The 23939-nt window shown below is 46.0% G+C and overlaps 1 protein-coding gene across 4 annotated transcripts in view; it reads right to left on the bottom strand.

The window, feature by feature from the left end:
• Window positions 1–23939, bottom strand: part of WIPF1 (WAS/WASL interacting protein family member 1) — a 61048-nt gene that overhangs the window by 24075 nt on the left and 13034 nt on the right. Inside the window, exon 1 of one of the 4 annotated variants that reach the window (XM_081931061.1) lies at window positions 18434–18540. The exons of the other annotated variants lie outside the window; for them this stretch is intronic. The gene's annotated coding sequence lies outside the window, so the exon portion shown is untranslated. Of the gene's footprint in view, window positions 1–18433; window positions 18541–23939 lie in introns of those variants that run through there. 4 annotated transcript variants of the gene reach the window in all.

The following is a 23939-nucleotide window of genomic DNA, read 5'->3' as shown; positions in this document are numbered from 1 at the left end:
CCTGGTTCCCTATAACCTCACTTCTCGCTGCGAGGGAACTGCCAGAAGGCCCTCGGAGCTTGACCTCAGTGTGCGGGCTGAACAATGGGGGTGAATACGCTCCTTCAGGTATTGTTTAAGGATACATTTCAGGAAGGGGAAAAATATTTAAAAGCTGAGAATGCATTTGCCTCATCTCTAGGTTTTCAGAGATGAGCTTTCATGAACGGGATAAAATAGGTATTATGATTATGACAGTTAGGCAGGCTCAAGTCTCACCAAAATCAGTAGAATGCTCTGATTTTTAAAAAATTGGAGGATTCCCATATGGGACAGCTGCATTGGAGGGGGTTAGACTAGATGACACTCAGGTCCCTTTCAAATCTACAATTCTATAATTTGATGAATGTTACAAGGGTCTATGAAGTTAAAAACTATTTTTGCTGATTAGAGAGCTTAGAGGTGAGGCAGGGAATCTGTGACCCTCAAATGTTGCCGGTCAACAATTCCCATCATCCTTGACCATTAATTATTATACTTCCCTTGAAGGAAAAGTATGATTAATTAATAAATGGGAAAGCCTGCTTTCTTTTATGCTTCCCTCATACTTAATAATTTAAAAACATTTCAAATACCTCAACTCCTAAATTATTAACATGCTCGTAAATCCCCTTGCGTTATATATCAGTCGGTCTTTCACGTGGCGGCCTCTGTAGACTTAAGTCAACAGCATGTACCTAATCAGCCATTTTAAAGCAGCCATTCTAGAGACATTTAATGTAGATGGACCGCAGTAGCAGGCAGCTCTCAGAGGTTTTACTCATTTCCTGCACGATTAATCTCCAAGCAGAGAAAAAGAGGAAGACTAAATGGCAGCGTAGGATTAACAAAAACAAAAAAACCCATAAGGCTGATAGAACTTAGCGGGGGGGGGGGGAGAGAGAAATTAAGTCAAAAGTTTAAGAGTGGGCATTTTCCTGCCCACTGTTTCTGCTCCCTGACACTAAAAAAAGCAGTCTAAAGTCTAGTTAAGTTGCTCTGTGTATATGCATGTACATACAGAGAGAGATGGAAGAGGGAGGGAGTCAAGCGCTGAACAGATTCATCAACTCAAGTGAAGTAATGAAGAAGGAAGCTATCATTAGCTTTTGAGCCACCTGGCCCAAAAATGGCAACCAGGTGTTATGTTTTGGCGACTGTAACCCTGGTTTAAGGAGCCATATAGTGCCGGGGTTATATATATGAGTTTCTAACACTGGTTACATGGTAAAGGTAAAGGTAAAGGGATCCCTGACCGACTCTGGGGTTGCGGCGCTCATCTCGCTTTATTGGCTGAGGGAGCCGGCGTACAGCTTCTGGGTCATGTGGCCAGCATGACTAAGCCACTTCTGGCGAACCATAGAAGCACACGGAAACGCCGTTTACCTTCCCGCCGGAGCGGTACCTATTTATCTACTTGCACTTTGACGTGCTTTCGAACTGCTAGGTTGGCAGGAGCAGGGACCAAGCAACAAGAGCTCACCCCATCGCGGGGATTCGAACAGCCGAACCTCTGATCAGCAAGTCCTAGGCTCTGTGGTTTAACCCACAGCGCCACCCACGTCCCTTCATATGTTGCCATGAATACAACGATATTTGGAATGACTTTATACAGAATATAGTAGGTTATTGAAGACTGGAGGAAAGTCCCTCTTAAGTAAATTGGGGGTGGGGGGTGGGCAGGAGAAGGCCAGTGTTTCCCAACCTTGGGCCTCCAGATATTTTTGGCCTACAACTCCCATCATCCCTAGCTAGCAAGACCAGTGGTCAGGGATGATGGGAATTGTAGTTCAAAAACAGCTGGAGGCACAAGGTTGGGAAACACTGGACTAGACCATGTGAAAAATGAACATGAATTTTAGCTGCGGTTCATTCATTTTCAGCTTTGTATTCTTGTCACAAAAAAGCGCACCTAGAAATTTTGTTGTTGTGCCTATAACCTAGGTTTAAGCTGCCATTTAGCTCCTAGCTTTCACATCTCAGTTTCTAACACTGGTTCCACTGTCTAACAGCTCTTACTGTCAGAAAGTTATTCCTGATGTTTAGTTGGAATCTGCTTTCTTGTTATGTTTTCTCCTTTCAGTATTATGTTTTCTGGTAGTTCCTTTACATTTTTCTCCAATGCTAGTTTCTGTGAGATTTTACTTTCTTGGGCTCCATGATCACTGCAGATGGTGACAGCAGTCACGAAATTAAAAGATCCCTGCTTCTTGGGAGAAAAGCGATGACAAACCTAGACAGCATCTTAAAAAGTAGAGACATCACCTTGCCAACAAAGGTCTGTATAGTTAATGCTATGGTTTTCCCAGTAGTGATGTATGGAAGTGAGAGCTGGACCATAAAGTAGGCTGATCACCGAAGAATTGATGCTTTTGAATTATGGTGCTGGAGGAGACTCCTGAGAGTCCCATGGACTGCAAAAAGATCAAACCTATCCATTCTTAAGGAAATTAGCCCTGAGTGCTCAATGGAAGGACACATCCTGAAGCTGAGGCTCCAATACTTTGGCCACCTCATGCGAAGATAAGACTCCCTGGAAAAGACCCTGATGTCGGGAAAGATGGAGGGCACAAGAAGAAGGGGACGACAGAGGACGAGATGGCTGGACAGTGTTCTCGAAGCTACTAACATGAGTTTGACCAAACTGCGGGAGGCAGTGGAACACAGGAGTGCCTGGTGTGCTCTGGTCCATTGGGTCATGAAGAGTCGGACACACACCTGGAGGGCCATTTGGTCCCCATCTTTGGCCCGCAAGGCCCCTTTCCAAGCTCTCGCATGCCAGTGCAAACGGTGAGCTCGACGAGTCTACTGAAGTTTAACACAGTGAAAAATTGGCATTTGTCGGGCTGTTAAAGGACAAGGTGGCACATGCCGAGCGCTAGTAAACAATGTAACTACCCATTTGCATGCACAATTAAAAGCTCCAGCAGATATGACGGCAGGGCGATAGCCTTTAAAGTAGATCCTGCTCTTTATTGCCGTCAGGAGTACACTTTGCTCTTCTGCAAGACGGGCTCTTGCTGCTTAAACAGGTGAACCAAAACAGTCCAACAATCTCCCCAGATACATTCCAATGGAGACCTCATATTGAGGACATCGGCTGAAATAGAAGTAACTCCGTCATGTGCACTGTGACTATACCTCTGTAGATCTAAGTGAACAACAATGGCCCCAGGCCCCAGTATTCAACACCATTAATTAATTAATTAATTAATTAGTCACCTAGTTAATCTGACTGGGTTACCGCAGCCACTATGGGTGGCTTCCAAACAAATTAAAAGACAGTATGACACCAAATATCATTTCCTTACCTGTTCTCTCTTTCTATTGAGCCTGAACTAGGGCTGGGTAATAATAATATTAATTTAATAATAATATTAAAAACATGATAAAACATCAAACATTAAAAACTTCCCTAAACAGGGGTGCCTTCAGATGCCATCTAAAAGTCAGATAGTTGTTTATTTCCTTGACATCTGATGGGAGGGCGTTCCACAGGGTGGACGACACTACTGAGAAGACTGGTTCCCTGTAGCTTCACTTTTTGCAGTGAAGGAACCGCCGGAAGGCCCTTGGAGCTGGACCTCAGTGTCCGGGCTGAATGATGGGGGTGGAGATGGGCCTTTCCCGGCCACTGTGGCCTTTGCACACTGCACAAGCACCGGTTTTCCTGTCAACATTTCCAAATAAAATGACAGCAGTACTCCCAGGAAGTCTAAACCAGTCTCTAAATAATTCTGCACTGTGGTGTTCAACGGCATAAGCTTACAGGTGTTGTTAACAATGGCTTTCTGCAAACATACAGCTGATTTCAATGGTCTTCAGCAATGCCAGGGTTCCCGCCCCCCACATGCTAGTCCCTATCTAACATGGCATGGTGAGAAACTGCTTGTAGCAGCCAAAGGTTGCATACGTGGTGACACAGTTCCCCTCTGCCTTGGAAGACTGATGCCTCACGGCTTCACTGTGAAGGGGTTACATCAGAAGTGGGGAACCTGTGTATCACCCTTCAGATGTTGCTAGATGACAACTCTAAGCATCCCTGATCATCAGCTGTGCTGGATTGTGCCATCTGAAACTGAAGGCAAACAACATCAGGAGGGTCCCTTTACTTAAAAGGTAAAGGGACCCCTGACCATTAGTTCCAGTCGTGGCCGACTCTGGGGTTGCGGCACTCATCTTTATTGGCCGAGGGAGCCGGCGTGCTGCTTCTGGGTCATGTGGCGAACCAGAGCAGTGCACAGAAACGCCGTTTACCTTCCCGCTGGAGTGGTACCTATTTATTTGCACTTTGACGTGCTTTCGAACTGCTAGGTTGGCAGGAGCAGGGACCGAGCAACGGGAACTCACCCCGTCACAGGGATTCGAATCGCCGACCTTGTGATCGGCAGGTCCTAGGCTCTGTGGTTTAACCCACAGTGCCACCCACTTGGTTACTCCCAATTACAGTGGTACCTCGGGTTACATCCGCTTCAGGTTACAGACTCTGCTAACCCAGAAATGGTACCTCGGGTTAAGAACTTTGCTTCAGGATGAGAACAGAAATCATGCTCTGGCGGTGTGGTGGCAGCGGGAGGCCCCATTAGCTAAAGTGGTGCTTCAGGTTAAGAACAGTTTCAGGTTAAGAACGGACCTCCGGAACGAATTAAGTACGTAACCAGAGGTACCACTGTACATTCAACAAGCCTATGATTGCACAAGCCATCTCCACAAATCTGCATGACATCTGCAGGTGCAAGTCGTTCTACCTGTATCTCAGTAGGGTTTGGTGCACATCTTTGTGCATGGAGGGCAGAGCTTTGGACCTGCCCTTTCAGCTACTCACCCTCCACCACATAGCAGACTCTTCTGCACATATACCCAGGAAAAAGGAGGCTTTTTTCTGCACACCTAAGGCAATTGACAGGAGACAGGGCAGGGCTCTCTCTGTAGCTGCCCGATGCTGCACCTAGCAACTCCCATGCCAGCCATGGGGAGGTGGGATTTCTATCACAAGGACTCTTTCAGGGTGCCTCATTGGACAGGGCTGAAACTGTGACAACCTTATTTGTTATGCCTGCCATCGCGTTGAGGTAGCAACTAACACGCAAACCTTGCAATGGCGGTTGTTGAGAAAAGAAATGGCAATAGCTGGGTTTCAGATACATGGATGCATGGCAAAAGGAACTGCAAAAAAACCCCAGCACTGCATATGTCAGAAAGAGGTACATTAAAAAAGGTGAAAGAGTCATGCTACAAAGGATCTAGATCAGGGGTCAGCGAACTTTTTCAGCAGGGGGCCGGTCCACTGTCCCTCAGACCTTGTGGGGGGCCAGACTATATTTGCGGGGGGGAATGAATGAATTCCTATGCCCCACAAATAACCCAGAGATGTGTTTTAAATAAAAGCACACATCCTACTAATGTAAAAACACCAGGCAGGCCCCACAAATAACCCAGAGATGCATTTTAAATAAAAGGACACATTCTACTCATGTAAAAACACGCTGATTCCCGGACTGTCCGCGGGCCGGATTTAGAACGCGATTGGGCCAGATCCGGCCCTCGGGCCTTAGTTTGCCTACCCATGATCTAGACCTGCGACTGCTGCTGTTCTGATCTTTGCGTGTGCACACACACAGAACCAGATTTTCTGCAGTCTTCCCACCTCTGTGAAAGCACAAGAGGGCAATTATTTGATGATTTACAACAAATAAATGCACTGTAGAATCATGGAACTGTAGAGATCCCAAAGATCATCTAGTCCAACCCCCTGCAATGCAGAAATTTCAAGAAGATCATAAATGACAGACAGCCATCCAACCTCTGCTTAAAAACCTCCAAGGAAGGAGAGCCCACAGCCTCCCAAGGGAGACCGTTCCACTGTCTAACAGCTCTTACTGTTACTGTTGTGATTTCGTGCCCTCCTAGCATCCTCAAAAGTGGTGCCTGGGCTGACCCTGAAATACAGACATTTGGCTGGAAAACAGTATACAGAGAGCCATATGAGTTTTCCACACGGTGTAGACTAGAGCCTTCAGGAAGAAAGCTGCCCTCTGTATAATTTGTCCCATGTGTTACATTCACCACCAGAACATTTAACAACATGGTATGGCAACTACATTTTGGATAAATATTACAGTTTCAGGAATTTGGCTAAATTTACATGATTCCCCCCCCCCTTAAGTGTTCGAGAGAGAGAGAAATCACCTGTATGATCAATCTGCTTTGACCAGTTAAGGGATATTTTTTTAATGTGAAGCTGTATCCTCAGCTAACCTTCCAGTCTATTGGTTGGCGGGAGATCATGCAAACTTCAGCATTCAAGCTTGTGCGCAATACAGACAAAGGGAAGGAGAGGAGCTGAGTTTTGACTTTAGCATATCTTCACAGGAATTAGGAAATAAGGGGGCAGGGGGGAAGAGAGGGAATAAGCAACATACCTTTCGTCTCTCTTTTTTAAAGGATAACGCTGTAAGTCCCCCCACCATATGGATTCAAAAACTAAGGCCATTGTTTAGCAATGACTGCCAATGAAAGATACCTTTTAAAGACATATTTGAAAGTTAAGTTTTTAACTTTTAAAGTAATAAAACCATTTGCATTGTGTGTGGGTTCTTTTTTAAAAAAGTCAAATACAGTGGACCTTCTAGTTATGTACCGCTCTGGGTACGTAACTTTCGGGTTATGAATGTGGCAAACCAGCAAGTGTATACTTCCAGGTTTCACTGCGCACGCATGAGCAGAAGCACTCTGTGTGCCACACACATGCGCAGAAGCGCTCAATTGCGCCGTGTGCACAGAAGCAGCGTCTCTGCCTACGGGCTTTTCAGGTTGCGGATAGACCCCTGGAATGAATTCACCGTATTTTTCGCTCTATAAGACGCACCCGACCATAAGACGCACCTAGTCTTAGAGGACAAGAAACAAGGAAAAAAATTCTCTCCCTCCCTGCGCAGCACCTCTCCAGCAAAGCGGGAGGAGAAATGGAAGGGGCTCCGTTTCTCCTCCCGCTTTGCTGAAGGGGCGCTGCGCAGAAGGAAAGCTACGCAGTACCTCTCCAGCGAAGCGAAGTCAGAACAGCAAGCGTGATTGCTGCGCAGCGATCCCTCTTGCTGTTCTGGCTTCTGGGATAGCCGTGCCAAGCCTCTTCAGGGCAGGGGGAGCGCTCCTCCCGTTGCACTGAAGAGGCTTCGTGCGACTATCCCTGAAGCCAAGAGAGCAAGAGGGATCGGTGCGCACCGATCCCTCTTGTTCTCCTGGCTTCAGGGATAGCTGCGCAGCCTGCATTTGCTCCCTAAGACGCACACACATTTCCCCTTACTTTTTAGTAGGGGAAAAGTGCGTCTTATAGAGCGAAAAATTCATATCCGGAGGGTCCACTCTCCAGTCGTACCCTGGATCCCGAACCACTTGCGAGTCAAATGTTTTCGCTTCTGAATGCCAGAAACCCAAGAGTGTTCCAGTTTGTGAACATTCTTTGGAACCCAAACGACCAACAGGGCTTCCGACTGGCTGCAGGAGCTTCCTGCAGCCAATCGGAAGCTGCGCTTTGGTTTCCGAACGTTTTGGAAGTCCAAACTGCTGCACAAGGGGGATAATTTTTGTCAGGCTTACAGGAGTGGAGGGAAGGGGTAAACAAGCCCTTGCTATGATCCCGATGAAAAAATTCTCCCCTCTCCATTGCCTTGCACATATCATTATACTTATAAAATCCCTGTATGTGGTTGTTAACCCCACGATTAACATAATGTCTACTTCAGCCCTTAAAGGTCACCAAGTAGCAAGCAAGCGTCCAAACCCACAAACCACACCAATCTGAATACATAACCAACTAACAACTTTTGTGTATGTGCTCTGCACATGCCGACTCATTGAATTCCCAAAGATACTTCTTCACGTTTTCTCAGCAGTCGGGGGTTTAACAGAAGCCAATTTGCCTTTGGGCTTTGAATGACGCCTGTCACATGTGCCACTGTGGTGCTTTAACTACATCAAATCATGCTGATTATAGTAAGACAAGATACATATTTTTAAAGTAATCCTAGGCGAAGAGAACACTCTCTCTCCCGATTTCCACGAGGACCACAGCACACAGGTAGCGGAGGTCCAACTCCTTCCTCCCTCATCACAACGCAATGGGATTTTTTCCCCCTATCGCTAACTACGGTACCATGCACTGAAGAGAGGTGTTTCCACTGAGTTCGTGGCTGTGGAAGGAAGTGTCAAACCACTCCTTCCTGGTGAGCCAGAACTCTCCCTTTTGCTAAACATTCAACCTGAAGATGAGTTCTGGAGGACTTAAAACACTACTTAGTACATCCCCCTCACCCCACCCCAGATTTTAGGCATAGCTGTCAACCATCCCTTTTTTTGCGGGAAATTCCCTTATTCCAGCGCCGTTTCCCGCTGCTTCCCACTGCTATCCCGGATTGTTAGATATCCCGTAAACTGTCCCCAGGACAGGTGAGGCTGCTGATCCCTTATTTTCGAGGCTGCTAATCCCTTACTTTCAAATCTGAATGTTGACCGCTATGATTTTAGGTGGTCCAAAGAAAGATACTGTGGCTTTTGAATTTCATCTCGTGGAACAAATACACAATCTCTGGCTGAGCACTGAAATATTTCAGATTGTTTTCCTGTTCTCACCATATGTGCCTCTATTCTAGTTCCAGCTCAGGGGGAGAAAAAAGGTGAGTCTCATCAATCAGCAGGGTTTTTTGGGTGGGTAGAGGGGAGACACCAGTTTAATACCTTGCAAAATAAGCAGAAAACGTTTAATAAAAGCAATTCAACTTGCTTCCTGTTTAGCTTAAGCACCTGCAAAAACCACAAAGAACAGTATGAAAAGGCCTCTTCTCCTCCCTGTTAACTTTTAAATTTTATTTCAATGCTGCAATGCTGCCAGTAGGGATAAATATTTTGGCAGCACCAGGAAAGAATGAATTTGTTTTAAGCTTACTTACTTTTCTATTTAGTTTCTGCCATTAATAAATGGAAAACTGCATTTGCAGAGATTGAGGGGCGGGGCAGAGGGAATCTTCTTTGCCAGAATAAAACTGGAATACCAGAACTCGAAGCCTCCTGCCCATACTTCTATGCATGATTTATATATTCTGTTTCAGATCCTACTTCGTCCGAATCAGTCATCCCCAACCTGGTGCCCTTCAGATGTCTTGCCATATAACCTCCACCTGGCTGAGACTGAGATTGGCATTCTAGTCCAAAACATCTGGAACACACAAGGTTTGGGGAGGTCTGGACAGTAATCCTAACCCAGATGATAAAAACCAGCAATTTCTGTTTTGAGCATGTTTAGGGTTAGGAATACCCACTCAAAAGAGTATTAGTCAACTGACAGTTCCAAACTACTTGGAACTACTTTGGAGGTGAAAGAAACCTTACAAAACATTTACTTAGGAAATATACCAAAGGAAACAAAATTTCCCTGGCTATCAGCCTGGGGGAGAAAACAAACAGGCAATGCGTATGCACATGTACAAACGCAGCCGAAATTGGGCCAAGAATTTAATGATATTTTTCTATTGTCTGACCCCATACAGAAGCTTCTTTTAGAAGGGGCCAAACACAGAACTTCATAGCCTAACAAAACTGCAGGCTTCTAATGGATCGGCTAAAAAAAAAAAAAGGAAAAAAGCCAAGACACTTACTTAATTTGCACACTAAACAAATTCACTTAAACATCTGGCCCAGGGCTGGCTGGCAGGTCCCAAATGCATCTTTGAAAAATCTGGGCAGCACTTACCTTTTCCGAGAAATAAAGCACACGCACTAATTTGTTTGAGAGACTTTGATCACGCCAAGACACCTGCAACTGTACAGTGGTACTCGGGTTAATTTGTTCCGGAGGTCCGTTCTTAACCTGCAACTGTTCTTAACCTGAAGCACCACTTTAGCTAATGGGGCCTCCCGCTGCCACTGTACTGCCAGAGCACGATTTCTATTCTCATCCTGAAGCAAAGTTCTTAACCTGAGGTACTATTTCTGGGTTAGCGGAGTCTGTAACCTGAAGCGTATGTAACCAGAGGTATCACTGTAGTTCTTTGGAGCTTCAGCACAGCTGAAGGCTTGGGTTTGTGGAATGCCTTTGCAAGAAGCTGCTGTGCAAGGAGCATGAAACCTTCTATCTACCCCATCGAATTGCTCCCCCAAAGCAAAGATCTGTTAAGGGCCGCAGTGGGTTACATAACCAAGGTTGCCATCACGGAAAACTCACCCATGCCCTTCCCTCCTCGTGCTGATCATTTGTCCCTATTTATTTACGTTTTAGAAGAATATTTGCATCATTCATTTGCACTGTCTAGTCTAGCCTCTGTGGACCACAACTCCCAACATCTCATGCCAGTTTGGCCAAAAGTCAGGGAGTTGTAGTCTAAAACATCTGGGGAAGAGTACCACATTGGCTACTTCTGAGCTAGTTTGTAAAGCATCACACTATGGTCTATTGTAAAAATTAGAAAAAATGATCAAAATATGACAGAGAAAAGAGGTGTTTACAAGGGCCCTGAAGAAGGAGTAAGCAGTGTGTGTCTATATAGCAGGCTCTTTAAAAAAATAGCAGAAATGTGGCTTGCACCTTTGAAAAGCTAATAAAATACAGTGGTACCTTGGGTTACATATGCTTCAGGTTACATACGCTTCAGGTTACAGACTCCGCTAACCCAGAAATAGTGCTTCAGGTTAAGAACTTTGCTTCAGGATGAGAACAGAAATCGTGCTCCGGCCCCATTAGCTAAAGTGGTGCTTCAGGTTAAGAACTGTTTCAGGTTAAGAACGGACCTCCAGAACGAATTAAGTACTTAACTCGAGGTACCACTGTAATACACAGATTTTAACATCTCTAAGCAGCAAAGTTCGGCAGATGTTGGACATCTGCCAGGGCATGGAGCCCACTGCCAGAACCACTTAAACTGTTACTTAACATTTTACACTTCTATAACTAAAGTTTTGCACTTTACTTAACGCTCAATTAGCTTAATAATAACATTCCTATTAATTGTTTTTTGTTGCAAACCAAAAGGGCAGAAAAGCACGACCAAAACAAACACACACACACACACACACACACACACAACTACTCCCTCTGAACACAAAACACCCACCAGCCACTCCCAGGGACAAGATTTTAATCAAAATGACCGGCAGGACTTGAATTCAGACAGCTGCGGAAAGGAGGGTATAAGGGCAAGGGCAGCTGTGCAGGGCACCTAAAGGGGCCAACAGGAAAAACATGCTAGCGGGTCGAATGAGCTCTGGTGGCATGCAGGGCTATGCAGGAAAAACAAAACACCGAGGGCTTTCAGAAAGGTGCAACTAATAGGAGCACTTTATTAACCCCAATTCACTTTAATTACAATTCCACCTAAGCTCTGGGACAGGAGCCTATTGAAACAAAACAGCGTGGTAACTTAAATAACTGGATAAATTATATATATATAAAACCTCGGCTGAACTGCCACACAATCCGAAGTTAGGGAAACGGCTTTAAAGAAAACCCACACTGCCCACTTTTCAAACTGCTTTTCTGGTGCAGGCTCTTGCATCTATAGCACAAGAAATAACACAAGAAACCCAGCTGATCAGATGAAAGGTTGATCTAGCTCAGTGTCCCGTTTTCCCAGAACCATCTTCCAGGTGCATGCAGAAAGCCCTCCGCTGTTACGTGCAGGGTTCAATATTTGCCAGGTGCCAATCACATTTTTGTACCTGGCTTTCGGCCTCTTGTGACCAAGTGAAGATGCTCAGGTGGCAGGATGACGCCTGACGTCTCCACCATCTGGAGGTGCCACGCCTGGAGATCATTGGGTCTTGATCGTTTTCACACAGTGGCAACACATCCTGTAGAATTCTATCCATGAGATTCTATCTGCACAATCAGAATGAATTTCAGGAAACCAAAAGTGGTATTGAAAAATACGACTTTTGAGCCGCCTGGCCGAAAAATGGCAACCAGGCATTCTGTTTTGGCAATTGTAACCCTGGTTTAAGGAGCCATATGGTGCCTGGTTTATATATGAGTTTCTAACACTGGTTACATGGTAAAGGTAAAGGGTAAAGGGACCCCTGACCATTAGGTCCAGTCGCAGACGACTCTGGGGTTGCAGCGCTCATCTTGCTTTATTGGCCGAGGGAGCCGGCGTACAGCTTCCGAGTCATGTGGCCAGCATGACTAAGCCGCTTCTGGCGAACCAGAACAGCACATGGAAACGCTGTTTACCTTCCCACCGGGGTGGTACCTATTTATCTACTTGCACTTTGATGTGCTTTCAAACTGCTAGGTTGGCAGGAGCAGGGACTGAGCAATGGGAGCTCACCCCGTCGCGGGGATTCGAACCGCTGACCTTCTGATCGGCAGGTCCTAGGCTCTGTGGTTTAACCCACGGCGCCACCCGCGTCCTGGTTACATGGTAGACTGCCCTTGAAGCTGGACATTCCATATTAGCCAGTGATAGGCCTCCTCTCCTAGGGAATATGCTTTGAACCTATTTCTAGGCAGGAGGCCTTTGCCACAGCTTCTGAGAGCGAATTCCAAAAATAAATAAAATGCATGCTGTACCTCTTGCAACAGCTGCAGAGCGCAGGAGGATCTGAGCAGGAAGAAGCACAGTGCAGAAGAAAGGTTCTGGCCTGAAAGCAGAAGGCAGATGGGCTGCCATGTATCAATACCCTAGGCTAAGTCCTAGCTTGGAACAGGTGTGTGTTGGCTGCACGTCCTTTTTATTGCACTTGTACAAAAATAAGAACCCAATACCACATCCTATTATCAAGCATCAGATGTCCTCCAAGCACCCTGCGAGGTTGGTTAGGCTGGCAAATAACAACGAGATCAAGGTCACGATGTCGGCTTCATGGCTGAGCAGATCCAATACGCCACGAGCTACACCTCAGTGGCTCCCAAGGCCTGTGATCAACTGCCTTAGATGGAAGCGTGAGAACCATCGAACCGCTGGTGAGGCTTCTCAAGCCAGCCTCTCTCCAGCATTGCAAAATCAACTCACCCCCCCCCTCCCCAAGCGCACACACTGCCTCAGCCTCCACAGCAGCTTAGATTCATTTCCTTACCTGTTCTCTCTTTCTATTGAGCCTGAACTAGGGCTGGGTAATAATAGTAATAGTAGTAGTAATAATAATAATAATAATAATAATAATAATAATAATAATAATAATAATAATTTATTTATACCCTGCCCATCTAGGCGGCTCCCAACAGAGTATTAAAAACATGAAAAACATCAAATATAAAAAAACTTCCCTAAACAGGGCTGCCTTCAGATGTCTTCTAAAAGTCAGATAGTTGTTTATTTCCTTGACATCTGATGGGAGGGTGTTCTACAGGGTGGGTGCCACTCCCGAAAAGGCCCTCTGCCTGGTTCCCTGTAACCTCACTTCTGGCAGTGAGGGAACCACCAGAAGGCCCTCGGAGCTGGACCTCAAGTGTCCAGACTGAAAGATGGCATATCTTCAGATATTTTTCAAAAATCGTGATCTATCACAGCTAAACATCGCAATATAATAATATATCATGATGTCTGAAACAAGGGTGGAGCTATATTGGGTGGCTCCGTGGTATTCCCTCCATTGTGATTTTTATTATGAAACTGATATCACAATATGGACTTCAAACTGGTTTTGGACAATATATTGATATATCGCCCAGCCCTAGCCTGAACCATTTCTTCATTCTTCCATGTTTACATAGTTGCGTAGTCTTTTCTTGCTCTTCTTCCTGCTGCTCTAATTTTAATCTGGAAAATTAATTCTCCCCTCAGCCTTCTTTTTCCAAGAACTCTAGTTTACGCAGTTACCACTTTTGTACAATCCCCTTATTGTTTTTCCCCTCCCCTCTTTGCCTCTGTCACAATGCTCTCTGACTCTTCCCACTTCCTCTTCTCTAACTTTTCTCAGTTTTTCTCATCAAGCAGCGTTATCCGTTTATAAAACACAGGCTATCATCCGCTGCTCTGCTTTTGCATGCTTCAATGGTGGTGCGTTCAAAAAAGATTTCCCATTCATTTTACAGGTCCCCAAAGAAGTGCTACTGGTGTGAAAGAAAACAAGGAACCTGAAGCAAAGTGAATGGCTTTGTGCAACAGAAGCCAAAGGCTTTGTACACTGACACACATAGCCTTGCAGCACACAGGGGCCATTTTTTTCACAGCGTGCTTTTTGTGCACAGAGGTTTTCAATTGTACAAATCTTCACGCAATAATTGCACTTAAAGCGGAAGATGCTATCTGTGTTGTCCCCAGTCACTCTGGGCGGCTTCCAACAATGTTGAACACAGTAAGACATCAAACATCAGAAACTTCCCTATAGAGGGCTGTCTTCAGATGTCCTCTAAAAGTCAGATAGTTGTTTATTTCCTTGACATCTGATGGGAGGGCATTCCACAGGGTGACCCTGCCTGTACATACATTGGTACACAGAGGTGGTTGCTGCTTCCTTCATAGACAAGTGAAACGGGCAGAGGAAGTGGCACAGCCCGGCAGCATCGGTGGACATGCCCCAGTAGGAGTGATCCGAGAAAGCCCTCTCTGGACTCAGCGAGAATGGCAAAGAAAAAGTGATTTATAGGAGCGCAGGGGGCACTGTGGGTTAAACCACAGAGCCTAGGGGTTGCCAATCAGTGGTTCAAATCCCTGCAATGGGGTGAGCTCCCATTGCTCGGTCCCAGCTCCTGCCCACCTAGCAGTTCAAAAGCACGCCAAAGTGCAAGTAGATAAATAGGTACCACTCTGGCGGGAAGGTAACTGGTGTTTCCATGTGCTGCTCTGGTTCGCCAGAAGCGGCTTAGTCATGCTGGCCACATGACCCGGAAGCTGTACGCCGGCTCCCTTGGCCAATAAAGCGAGATGAGCGCCACAACCCCAGAGTCAGCCACGACTGGACCTAATGGTCAGGGGTCCCTTTACCTTATATGCGCTATAAACATTCTGCCACCAGATGGCGCTGTGGAGTCCCGTTTTCTCTCTCTACCTGTTTTCCCTGTTTAAATTTACGTGTTTAACTGAAACTATTGATGTGTCTAGATTCAGCCTCTGTGTACCTATATAGGCAGTAAGTGCTTGAGAAGTGTAAGAGAGCAAACGTAAACGTTCCTGGCAAACAAACAGTGCAGGACAGGGACAACACTCCAAAAAGGCACCCGCGCCCTGCAAATTATAACACAGTGTGGTGGGTGATCACTTAGTATTTGCAACTCAGCCTTTCCTCACAACACCTATTTACAGGACCTTGTCACTGTTCCTTTAGGGTCACCAGATCGCCATGCTGACGGCAGTGAAAGTGGAAGCCACAACTGGCAAAACACGTCAGTCAGAGCCTAGTTCCTAAAAGCCAGATGTTTTCGACTACAACTCCCATCACCCCAGACCCATTGGCCATACTGGCACAGGGGTTAATGGGAATTATAGTCAAACACCTGGAGAGCACCAGAATGGGGAAGACTGCTAAATAAAATAATCTTCTTGATCCTTTTCTCCATGGCCCAGGGTCCTACAAGGACTAAATCTCCTTTGACTGGCCATTTCCCTTCAGTTCCCAGAACAGACCTTCCTGTACCTCCAACACTTGTGAAATTATGCTGCGGTCAGACTTTCCCTTTTGCTTATTTTTTCTTAATTTCATCAGTTCCCTAGGTCTCCGCCTTAAAACACCACTCACTTTTTGTCCAACTTCCTCCAGCTACCTTCAGTTTCTTGGTCTCCTTCCCTTGTATCCCGGCTTTCCTCTCCTTAAACAACACTAAGAGTCTTATTCAGAGGACCTTCTCCCACTCGTCCCTTTTTCTCTCTCAATTCTCTTTTCTCAGCTGGGTTCCTTTACTGAGTTGGGTCCCTTGATTCAACCATGTTGCCTCCAAGATTGCAGCCCTCTAGTTCCCTCATTCTTGTGAGACTAGTTGACAAACCTACTTCTGTAACTAAGGTCTGGGTGAGGTTCTAATCCCTTGCCAAACTGACAACTTCTCCTTCCCCCACAGAAACTGAGCTGTATAGATGTATAATCTATGAAGCCTGAATAGTTGGGGTGGTTATGAACATTCTGTGCTGCTGCTTCAGCCAATGAATGTCACAGGCTTCACCACCAGAAGCACAACACGCTATAGAAGATTGTGTTCTTTCCTATAAATAGCATTACTGCATAGATCTTGCAGTATTTATGTGAATCCAATCATACAAAGAATCCAATCATCCAATCCTACAAAGAATCCAATCATCCAAAGGTAAAAGTCCCCTGAATGGTTAAGTCCAGTCAAAGGCGACTGTGGGATTGCAGTGCTCATCTCGCTTTCAGGCTGAGGGAGCCAGCGTTTGTCCACAGACAGCTTTCCGGGTCATGTGGCCAGCATGACTAAACCGCTTCTGGTGCAATGGGACACTGTGACGGAAGACAGAGCGTACAGAAATACCATTTACCTTCCCACCGCAGCAATACCCATTTATCTACTTGCACTGATGTGCTTTCTAACTGCTAGGTTGGCAGGAGCTGGGACAGAGCAACGGGAGCTCACTCCATCGCAGGGATTCAAACCGCTGACCCAGGCATGTCTCATTACAGCAGGAAATGCTGATTATTTTGTTACATGTGCCTATAACTAAAAAACCCCCACAGGTTGTGGATTTTCACCATTGTGATGACAAGGACATTTTCTTTTCAGAAGGAGGGGGTAGAAAAACACTAGTCAACCTTTGCATTGTCAAGAATCAGCATATTATAAAACATTCTGAACCCAAATATTATTTTGCACAGTTAGGGACAGACCACAGGACAATGTTTTGGGAGTCATTGATCCAGTTTTTGGGTTGGTGCTCTTTCCCCCATGTCAAAGAGGGGACATTTCCCCTCCCCCAACCATGTTGTCCTCACAACTACCCGGTGAGGCATTTTTTGGCTGAGAGTGTATTTCAATTTGGGTGCCCCCTCCCCCGCCCAGTCCTAGTCTGAGCAATACCCTGAATTTCCAGAAGAATATGCAAGTTATTCACAGAGAAGGACAGAGGCCACAGAACCACCCAACTGGTTCTGTGACTTTAAATGCACTTTTGGACTTGTTTTTCCTTCAAAAGCAAACCCCTCCCCAGCTGTCCGCTGGAAGACTGCAATTGAAACTGATGGAAGTTTCAAAAACAGCTTGTGATACAGCCTGGGGAGGAAGGAGGTCCAGAGGAGGGGGGGAAAAGAATATCTGATCCTACCAGTTAGGCCCCTTACACCAAGCCCAGCAATTGTCTGGATGCTGGGAAGATTTTCTTCTTACTCTTGGAGCAAAAAGGTTTTAAGTGAGAGACATTTCAGACAAAGACAAAGAAGAAAGCAAAATCAGATCGATGCCCAGGGACTGAAGAAGCAAAAGGAGGCACACTCTGCCTTATGCCCTTGGCTAGAGCTCCATGGAGCACTGAGAGTCTTAATCTCAGAGTTGTGGGTTCAAGTCCCACACTGGGCGAAAGAGTTATGCATTGCAGGGGTTAGATGACCTTCGTGGTCCCTTCCAACTCTGCAAATTCTATGATTTTTGTCTGCATCCAAGGAAGAACACCATGACAAAGGGGAGACCAACCTGGCTCCATTCACCGGCCCCTGGAGGAGCTGCAACGCTTGCTTTCCTCTTCTTCGCTCATTTTGCATTGCATCTAATTATACCGCAAGCTCACAAGCAGGCCCTTGTGCTCTCTTTTAATATACGTGCAAGGCTTAGAAAATTCTTAGGCACTGTAAGTATTGAAATCAGTAATAGCATTTCAGAGCTAACAAACTCCACTAAAGGAGCAGCCACATCTGCAGCACAGTCCTAGGCATGCTTACACAAAAGCACATGTAATTTAATTCCCACTAAATTCAAGGGGCCTTACTCCAAAGGAGGCACGATTGGACAATAGCTGTGTATAGGATTGCAGCCTTAAGTCCTTTGCATTAGCCAATTACAATAACAGTTCAAGGTTCTCCCCACCCCAGCTGTGTGTGTGTGTGTCTGTCTAGCACAGCCTTTCTCAACCTGTGGGTCCCCAGATGTTGTTGAACTACAACACCCATCACCCCTAGCTAGCAAGGCCAGAGTTCAGGGATGATGGGAGTTGTAGTCCAACAACATCTGGGGACCCACAGGTTGAGAACTGCTGGTGCCACAACAACAAAACATGCTTTCATTACTGAAAATAAAATCCTCATCTTCTCACAGACAGGTAAGTTCAGCAGCACACACACACACATACAAACTGAACCACCAACCTGAATATTAATTGTTCCCTGTTATATGCATCTTTTGGCACCTTGCAAGTCAGAAGCTCAGTGCTGTCCTAGCGAAAGTCTCATGCTACAATCGTCCTACCCCAACCACGACAACCTTAAACACGCACATTAACACTCATATTCGAAAAGAATAAAAACTTGCTGCAAAAAGAAAAACACAGACCTGCGCTGTCTTCAACAGTAGGAGAGCTGTCACGTCTGAAGCTCACCTCAGCTTTCAGCTGAGTTTCCTGTCACATAGCCACATGATACCACACTTCCCCACACTGCCTCTTGCTAAAAAAAACCTTGCTCCATCTACTTCGTTTCGACTCGGAGAATATTTATACCTCACCTTATTATGCATCCCATTTGTTTGCATAATTCCGCTATCTTTTGTTTGTTCCGCTCAGAGCGCTCTAAAACTTAAAAGGGTAAACGCAAGGAGACAATTAGGAGTGTTACAGGAATGGCCCTCCGGTCAGTTCAAGGCCATATTAAAGCTTGCACTGTGTGCATGCATTGAAATCTTTTGTGGTGCCACACTGCTGACTCATTTAAACCATGCTCTGTCTGTGGCCTGCTGCTGGCAGAGGGGACAGGACCACACAAATGTGAACTAGCACACACACACACAAACATTTCATTCCTTCCATTAACTCCATCCTGTTGTGGAAGCTTTTCTGCAACAGAGCATTTCTCTCTCTCTCCTCTCTCTCTCTCTCTCTCTCTCTCTCTCTCTCTCTCTCTCTCTCTCTCTCCCTTTCACTAGATCAGCGTTTCCCAAACTTGGGTCTCCAGCTGCTTTGGGACTACAACTCCCATCATCCCTAGCCAGCAAGACCAATGGCCAGGGATGATGGGAATTGTAATCCGAAAGCATCTGCAGACCCAAGTTTGAGAAACAATTGCCCTAGACAGTTAAAAATTGCTTATAGGTAGGAATGTTACCGAGCCACTGTATTGCGATCAGGGAACATGGACTGTGGTGTGAGCCACAGGAAGTTTTGAAAGAAACTCATGCAATAGGAAGAATCAGCAAAGGTTTCAAAACAGGGTCACCTTCTGCCACAAAAAAGCCTTCACTTTGTCTTATTGAGCACAAAAGTCCTACCCAGCCTTGACTATTTAAAAACGCAGAAAGCGCTATAGGTAAGGGTGAAGTCCAATTTACCAGTGTGGCGCTGTGGGACACAGGTGGCGCTGTGGTCTAAACCACAGAGCCTAGGGCTTGCCAATCAGGAGGTCGGTGGTTCGAATCCCAGTGACAGGGTGAGCTCCCGTTATTCAGTCCCAGTTCCTGCCCACCTAGCAGTTCAAAAGCACATCAAAGTGCAAGTAGATAAATAGGTACCACACCGGCGGGAAGGTAAACGGCATTTCCATGCACTACTCTGGTTCACCAGAAACAGCTTAGTCATGCTGGCCACATGACCCGGAAGCTGTAAGCCGGCTCCCTTGGCCAATAGAGCGAGATGAGTGCCGCAACCCCAGAGTCGTCCGCGACTGGACCTAACGGTCAGGGGTACCTTTACCTTTACAAAGGGGGATAGTGCTTTTTTGCTCAGGTTCTGTTTTTAGGTTTTCCATAGGCATCTGGTTGGCCAACGTGAGAAAAGGATGCTGGACTTGATGGGTCTGATTCAACGGGTTTTTTCTTTCCTTCTTAATTTTGGAACGGAGGCAATAAGAGTCTCTTTTATACAAACACAACTAAGGTTTTCCTTTGACTAATTCATGCAGATACAACTCCGTTAATGCCATCTTGGCAAACTTGAGCTTGGAAGACCCCTCCATCTCCTACCTAGAACAGGCTAGAGGAAAAGTACCAAAATCCCATGGAAGATTACCACTGGAGATGTAGCAGAGTTGATAAAAAGAAAGTTAGCAGACAGTGATGCAAACTGCAAGTAAAAACCACAGGAAGTAGCATGGGAGGTAGCATTTACACAGAATTTGTAATGCAGAGAGGCCCTATAACCATTTAAAGATGGGCCAAAGGAGGAAGGTGGCACTGCTAAATTTGCATTTACAACCGCATCTCTATTCACATGCAAAACTGCATGCAGGACTAAGCAGTTTTATTCATTCCGTAAAGTACTGAGCAGCCACTGTCTCAGGCGCCTGTACTGAAATATTGCATTTATATGCATGGCAGTACTGCCATCCTACCAGGCTGAAAAGAGAGAAAAGGTGCTTTGTCCACCCCAGCCTTCGCTGACTTGGTGTGCTGCAGCTGCTTTGCACTACAACTCCCATCAGCCTCACCTAGATAGGAGTCAGAGTCCAAAGACACAGCAAGTTGGCAAAGGCTGATCTATTAGTTCTGGCCCAGGTGCCTAGCCAGCACACAAACACACCAACTCTGGCTTCCTAGTTATAAAAAAAGTGGGGTCTGCTCTGTCTTAAGACAGTGTTTTCCAAACTTGGGCCTCCAGCTGTTTTTTGGACTACAATTCCCGGCATCACTAACCACTGCTAGCTAGGGATGATGGGAGTTGTAGTCCAACAACAGCTGGAGACCCAAGTTTGAGAAACGCTGTCTTAGACACAGAGCAGACCCCACAGAGCTGTTATGAGCTTGAAAAGGAGCAGGAAGGAACTAGGCAAACCACGTTAATCTCCTCAGAGGAACAGTAGGATACACAGCGGTACCTCGGGTTACATACTCTGCTAACCCAGAAATAATGCTTCAGGTTAAGAACTTTGCTTCAGGATGAGAACAGAAATCGTGCTCCGGCGGTGCGGCAGCAGCAGGAGGCCCCATTAGCTAAAGTGGTGCTTCAGGTTAAGAACAGTTTCAGATTAAGAACGGACCTCCGGAACGAATAAAGTACTTAACCTGAGGTACCACTAGTAGAAGGTACTAAGAAGAAGAAGAAGAAGAAGAAGAAGAAGAAGAAGAAGAAGAAGAAGAAGAAGAGGAGGAGGAAGATTTTAATATTTATTATGCAAGATCTGCCACTCACTCCTGCACACAAACGCCACTCACCAGTTTGGGCACAGTCAGATACGACTACCCCCAATTAAAAGAAAGATAAGCTCTATTCACATTTAGAGAACCTTGATTCGAACTGGGTTGCTTTGCCAGGGGTCCCACTTCACCCAGCACCCATTTTGTGGCAAACTGTGTTACAAGGAGGCTTCCTCTTTTAATTAAAGCAGGTCTGGGAAAACTGTGGCCCTGCAGATGTTGCTAGCCTACAACTTGCATCATCTCTGAACCTTGGCCACTAAAATGTTGAGTCTATTGTCCTTAGGTACAGTAATGAGGACTACTAGATATACTGCCAGCCCTGGCTTAAGCTTTATATCAGGGGCTGCCTTATATTGAACCAGGCCTATGGTCCACCGTGTCCAGTATTCCACATGCACACCCCAAACTACAGCAAAATATCCTTTCAGCCAGAAGTGCTGGTGAACAAATCAAATCTGAGATTTTGGCCATGCAAACCATGCGTACTGGATCGTGCTTTCACACATAAACAGTGTCAGGTGGCTACTTCTTCCCGAAGCCCCCATTTGCAAATGCAGTTTAAACCTCACTGGAAAGTTGCACCCAAAAGCTGAAAATGCAAGTGCTGGTTATTTATATTGGAAGCTTTCATTTCATTTCATTTCATTTCATTTGCACACACAGCTGAAGCGATCCCTCAGTCAGCAGGAATATATATATATATATATATATATATATATATATATATATATAGTGGTAGACCCCCTGAGTACGAAAGAACTTGAAGGGAAGTTGAAGAGTTCAGGAAGTGACTTGATGTTCGCTCATGAGACACTGTCCCCATTGTCTTTAAAACCAATCTTAATTGTGAAAGACTTGAGAGGAAAAACGCTAGCACGATTTGCTGACAGTAGCAGGCCTCTCTTCAGTCACATTCACACCACACATTGAAAGCGCTATGATGCCACTTTAAACAGCCATGGCTTCCATCCCAATAATTACTGGCTGCGGGTGCGGGTGCCCTATTCCCAGCACAGAGCTACAATTCCCAGACTTCCCTGTTAAACCACTCCAGGAATTGCTTTGTGAAAGGAACAGGAGATGAATAGGTTCTGTTTTCGGATGTTAAACAAAAAGGGTGAGTCACCTGAGCTGTTCTCCATCCTAAACTTTCTGCCTGCCATCTAGACCCACTTTGGGAGGCGGTGGCAGCAGCAGTGGGGACACCCTGTCCCTACGAAGAGCCTAGAGGTGGCTAGCACCAACTGCCTTTCATTCATTCCTCCCATCCCAGAACTGTTTCCCTCAACAGTCATTCTCCCCTTGCTGCATCTGAGGGAGAGGGAAGCCCGGAAACCCTACTCTACAGAGTCAGCTCAGAGCAGTTACCCATTTCGGCAGCTCCTCCACCTGAAAACGGTGTGCTCAGGTACAGCTAGGCATCCCAAGGCAGGGATGGCTAATCTATGACCCCTGTGGAGATTGTTGGATTCCAGCTCCCACCAGCTCCAGACAGCATGCTGTCCGAAGCCGAAGGGAGATGAGGTCAACAACCTCTGGAGGGCCACAAGTTGCCCATTCCTGATCTAAGGTCAGGGCCGGATCGCCCATGAGGTAGGCTGAGGCAGCCCCCTCCCACTTCCGGAGGCTCAGATTAGTTTTCACTTCGGTGCTAAATTTGGTCCTCATACTGCTGGGATGAGCCTAGGGCTTGCCAATCAGAAGGTTGGCGGTTCAAATCCCCACGACGGGGTGAGCTCCTGTTGCTTGGTCCCTGCTCCTGCCAACCTAGCAGTTCAAAAGCATGTCAAAGTGCAAGTAGATAAATAGGTACTGCTCTGGTGGGAAGGGAAACGGTGTTTCCGTGAGCTGCTCTGGTTCGCCAGAGGTGGCATAGTCATGCTGGCCACATGACCTGGAAGCTGTACGCTGGCTCCCTCAGCCAATAAAGTGAGATGAGCGCCACAACCCGAGTCAGTCACGACTGGACTTGATGGTCAGGGGTCCCTTATTGGGATGGTTCAAATCTTCCACCTGGTTCATTGAAATGAGTCTGGGAACTCTGTTCCCGCCCACCCAGCCCTAATACAGATCCCTAGTGCTTATTTGCTACTTGATGCTGTGCATCACCCACATTTTGGCAATGGTGAACAGAGTTTACATCTCTCCTGCACGGAATACGAAACCAGTAGAATACGTTAAGAAGGTGGGAGCTACAGCAGCAAAGGAAAAGGTAGAGCTTTTTTTCTTGGGGGATTGAAGGATACACAGTATCAGCACCTTAAAAAATAATACAGTGGTACCTCGGGTTAAGAACTTAATTCACTCTGGAGGTCCGTTCTTAACCGGAAACTGTTCTTAACCTGAAGCACCACTTTAGCTAATGGGGCTTCCCGCTGCTGCCGCGCTGCCACCACGCAATTTCTGTTCTCATCCTGAAGCAAAGTTCTTAACCCGAGGTACTATTTCTGGGTTAGCGGAGTCTGTAACCTGAAGCATCTGTAACCTGAAGCATCTGTAACCCAAGGTATCACTGTAATGTTAAAAGTTTAACAACTTCGTGGTGGCTACCGGCACCTTTTTTTCTAAGAAAGAATGAAAGAAAGAAAGAAAGAAAGAAAGAAAGAAAGAAAGAAAGAAAGAAAGAAAGAAAGAAAGAAAGAAAGAAAAGCACTGAATTCACAGGAGGTGAATTAAGAACATCATAACTTCTAAAAGGGCATGAAAAGCTTAA

Source organism: Podarcis melisellensis (genome assembly GCF_964234715.1).
Source record: "Podarcis melisellensis genome assembly, chromosome: 1".
NCBI classification, from domain to species: domain Eukaryota; kingdom Metazoa; phylum Chordata; class Lepidosauria; order Squamata; family Lacertidae; genus Podarcis; species Podarcis melisellensis.
This window is presented reverse-complemented; position numbering and strand designations above follow the sequence as displayed.